At 43.3% G+C, this 5256-nt stretch overlaps 1 non-coding gene across 1 annotated transcript; it reads left to right on the forward strand.

The window, feature by feature from the left end:
* Positions 1-4861: 4861 nt before the first annotated feature.
* Positions 4862-4933, forward strand: TRNAI-UAU (transfer RNA isoleucine (anticodon UAU)). The gene has a single exon. It is a non-coding gene; the product is annotated as a tRNA-Ile (tRNA).
* The last annotated feature ends 323 nt before the right edge of the window (positions 4934-5256 follow it).

Genomic DNA, 5256 nt, shown 5'->3' on the forward strand with positions numbered 1-5256 from the left:
GCACCCTACACACAGGCAACCTCCATCACACTTACGACCCAACCGACCACTGGGTCCAACCCAGACGGGACTGAGCACCCTACACACAGGCAACCTCCATCACACTTACGACCCAACCGACCACTGGGTCCAACCCAGACGGGACTGAGCACCCTACACACAGGCAACCTCCATCACACTTACGACCCAACCGACCACTGGGTCCAACCCAGACGGGACTGAGCACCCTACACACAGGCAACCTCCATCACACTTACGACCCAACCGACCACTGGGTCCAACCCAGACGGGACTGAGCACCCTACACACAGGCAACCTCCATCACACTTACGACCCAACCGACCACTGGGTCCAACCCAGACGGGACTGAGCACCCTACACACAGGCAACCTCCATCACACTTACGACCCAACCGACCACTGGGTCCAACCCAGACGGGACTGAGCACCCTACACACAGGCAACCTCCATCACACTTACGACCCAACCGACCACTGGGTCCAACCCAGACGGGACTGAGCACCCTACACACAGGCAACCTCCATCACACTTACGACCCAACCGACCACTGGGTCCAACCCAGACGGGACTGAGCACCCTACACACAGGCAACCTCCATCACACTTACGACCCAACCGACCACTGGGTCCAACCCAGACGGGACTGAGCACCCTACACACAGGCAACCTCCATCACACTTACACTTACACTTACACTTACACTTACACTTACACTTACACTTACACTTACACTTACACTTACACTTACACTTACACTTACACTTACACTTACACTTACACTTACACTTACACTTACACTTACACTTACACTTACACTTACACTTACACTTACACTTACACTTACACTTACACTTACACTTACACTTACACTTACACTTACACTTACACTTACACTTACACTTACACTTACACTTACACTTACACTTACACTTACACTTACACTTACACTTACACTTACACTTACACTTACACTTACACTTACACTTACACTTACACTTACACTTACACTTACACTTACACTTACACTTACACTTACACTTACACTTACACTTACACTTACACTTACACTTACACTTACACTTACACTTACACTTACACTTACACTTACACTTACACTTACACTTACACTTACACTTACACTTACACTTACACTTACACTTACACTTACACTTACACTTACACTTACACTTACACTTACACTTACACTTACACTTACACTTACACTTACACTTACACTTACACTTACACTTACACTTACACTTACACTTACACTTACACTTACACTTACACTTACACTTACACTTACACTTACACTTACACTTACACTTACACTTACACTTACACTTACACTTACACTTACACTTACACTTACACTTACACTTACACTTACACTTACACTTACACTTACACTTACACTTACACTTACACTTACACTTACACTTACACTTACACTTACACTTACACTTACACTTACACTTACACTTACACTTACACTTACACTTACACTTACACTTACACTTACACTTACACTTACACTTACACTTACACTTACACTTACACTTACACTTACACTTACACTTACACTTACACTTACACTTACACTTACACTTACACTTACACTTACACTTACACTTACACTTACACTTACACTTACACTTACACTTACACTTACACTTACACTTACACTTACACTTACACTTACACTTACACTTACACTTACACTTACACTTACACTTACACTTACACTTACACTTACACTTACACTTACACTTACACTTACACTTACACTTACACTTACACTTACACTTACACTTACACTTACACTTACACTTACACTTACACTTACACTTACACTTACACTTACACTTACACTTACACTTACACTTACACTTACACTTACACTTACACTTACACTTACACTTACACTTACACTTTTTATATATGTGTATTTCTCAATTTATTATCTTTGAATTTCAGCTTAGAGGCTTGAGAATGGCACCCATGGCCTTGTGGGAACAAGGCCTACACATTGCACTATTTTAGAATTTTATCTTGCAGTCTTGGGATTCGAACCCATGGCCTTGTCATAACAAGACTTGCTCATTATCCCTTTGAGCCACAGACTGCTATGCAAACTGCAACAGAAAAAATAAAGAAGAATCATAGTCTATAGCTTGACCATGTCTTCTAAGTTTATCTACTTTGACATACTTTTTGGGGCAGTTGAAGTTAGGCTTGAGATTGGTTTAGCATGTAAGATCACAGATTCTCAAGCATAAGGTTCTGAGTTTGAACCCATTGCACATCAGCTATTAGGAATTAGGTAGGGAGTGTTAGAAATAGAGGGTAGGTAGCATGAAAACACATGGTTAACAATGGTTGGATTGGCAGGTTGCCCATAGACCATTCAAAATTAATCTATCATTACCAGCAATGGGCCATGCAAATGTCAAGATGACTCAGGAAGGCAGCATTACCTGGAAGGAGAGATATAAACCCAGGGCTCCATCTTCAAGCTACTTCATTACACCATTACCACCCTGTGGGTGACAACTCACAACTCTTTTATTTTAACACCAACAACAGTGGTGCTTAGATACCACTTTTCACTATCTGGAACTAAAGCTCAACACACACCATACAATCTTGGTTTTACAGATTTAACAAATCTATGTAGTACAAGGGCCAACAGATTGGAAATACCTTGAATGATTGATTGGATAAGCTCCTATACCACATGAAAGTGGTAAGATTGAACAACCACAATTGTATGGTGTGTGTTGAGCCTTCAGATCCAGATACCACCCTATCCAATCCAGGTCGGATATCTGGATCAACAATTTTTCAATCCAAAACTAGGTCAGATATCCAACCCTAGTATCCACCACTCTACTGCCACACAGTGAATGCTTCGTTGTAGGAAAATAAAGCAATAAAGCAAGGTGCAAAAATGAAATCATAACTAGAAGAGTGTTACCCGTGTGGCAGCACTGTGGTGCAGTGGAAGCGGACTGGGCCCATAACCCAGAGGTTGATGGTTCAAAACCATCCTCTGCTAGTTATGATTTCATTTTTGCACCTCGCTTTATCCCTTTATTTCCCTACAACGAAGCATTCCCTGTGTGGCAGCAGAGTGGTGCAGTGGAAGCAGGCTGGGCCCATAACCCAGAGGTTGATGGTTCAAAACCATCCTCTGCTAGTTATGATTTCATTTTTGAACCTCACTTTATCACTTTATTTCCCTACAACAAACCATTCCCTGTGTGGCAGCAGAGTGGTGCAGTGAAAGCGTGCTGGACCCATAACCCAGAGGTTGACAGTTCAAAACCATCCTCTGCTAGCTATGATTTCATTTTTGTACCCCGCTTTATCCCTTTATTTTCCTACAACAAAGCTTTCCCTGTGTGGCAGCAGAGTGGTGCAGTGGAAGCAGGCTGAGCCCATAACCCAGAGGTTGAGGGTTCAAAACCATCCTCTGCTAGTTATGATTTCATTTTTGCACCCCGCTTTATCACTTTATTTTCCTACAACAAAGCTACAACGAAGCATTCCCTATGTGGCATCAGAGTGGTGCAGTAAAAGCGTGCTGGGCCCATAACCCAGAGGTTGATGGTTCAAAACCATCCTCTGCTAGTTATGATTTCATTTTTGCACCTCGCTTTATCGCTTTATTTTCCTACAACAAAGCATTCCCTGTGTGGCAGCAGAGTGGTGCAGTGGAATCAGGCTGGGCCCATAACCCCGAGGTTGAGAGTTCAAAACCATCCTCTGCTAGTTATAATTTCATTTTTGCACCCCGCTTTATCACTTTATTTTCCTACAACAAAGCTACAACGAAGCATTCCCTATGTGGCATCAGAGTGGTGCAGTGAAAGCGTGCTGGGCCCATAACCCAGAGGTTGATGGTTCAAAACCATCCTCTGCTAGTTATGATTTCATTTTTGCACCTCGCTTTATCCCTTTATTTCCCTACAATGAAGCATTCTCTGTGTGGCAGCAGAGTGGTGCAGTGGAAGCAGGCTGGGCCCATAACCCAGAGGTTGATGGTTCAAAACCATCCTCTGCTAGTTATGATTTCATTTTTGAACCTCACTTTATCACTTTATTTCCCTACAACAAACCACTCCCTGTGTGGCAGCAGAGTGGTGCAGTGAAAGCGTGCTGGGCCCATAACACAGAGGTTGACGGTTCAAAACCATCCTCTGCTAGTTATGATTTCATTTTTGCACCCCGCTTTATCACTTTATTTTCCTAAAACGAAGCATTCCCTATGTGGCAGCAGAGTGGTGCAGTGGAACTGGGCCAGGCCCATAACCCAGAGGTTGAGGGTTTGAAACCATCCTCTGCTAGTTATGATTTCATTGTTGCACCCCGCTTTATCACTTTATTTTCCTACAACGAAGTTACAACAAAGCATTCCCTATGTGGCATCAGAGTGGTGCAGTGGAAGCGGACTGGGACCATAACCCAGTGGTTGATGGTTCAAAACCATCCTCTGCTAGTTATGATTTCATTTTTGTACCCCGCTTTATCCCTTTATTTCCCTACAACTAAGCATTCCCTATGTGGCAGCACAGTGGTGCAGTGGAAGCGTGCTGGGCCCATAACCCAGAGGTTGATGGTTCAAAACCATCCTCTGCTAGTTATGATTTCATTTTTTTATCCCTTTATTCCCCTACAATGAAGCATTCCATGTGTGGCAGCAGAGTGGTGCAGTGGAAGAGCGCTAGGCCCGTAATCCAGAGGTTGAGGGTTCAAAACCATCCTCTGCTAGTTATGATTTCATTTTTTCACCTCACGTTATCACTTTATTTTCCTACAACGAAGCATTCCCTATGTGGCAGCAGAGTGGTGCAGTGGAAGCGTGCTGGGCCTATAACCCAGAGGTTGATGGTTCAAAACCATCCTCTGCTAGTTATGATTTCATTTTTGCACCTCCCTTTATCGCTTTATTTTCCTATAACGAAGCATACCCTTTGCAGCAGCAGAGTTGTGCAGTGGAAGCGGGCTGGGCCTATAACCCAGACGTTGATGGATCGAAACCATCCTCTGCTAGTTATCATTTTTTTGCACCTCACTTTATCACATGGCCAAAATGGTTTCCATAGCCCTGTAAGAGAAAGTGTAATAAGGGCCCTGCCGTAACATAGATATTACGGTAGCTAACACTACTCCTGGGCCTTTCTTGTAGTTGAAGAGATGAGTGAACTGTGACACCACACTTACAAAAAAAACAC

The sequence above is a fragment of the Hyperolius riggenbachi genome, chromosome 4 (genome assembly GCF_040937935.1).
Source record: "Hyperolius riggenbachi isolate aHypRig1 chromosome 4, aHypRig1.pri, whole genome shotgun sequence".
NCBI lineage: Eukaryota > Metazoa > Chordata > Amphibia > Anura > Hyperoliidae > Hyperolius > Hyperolius riggenbachi.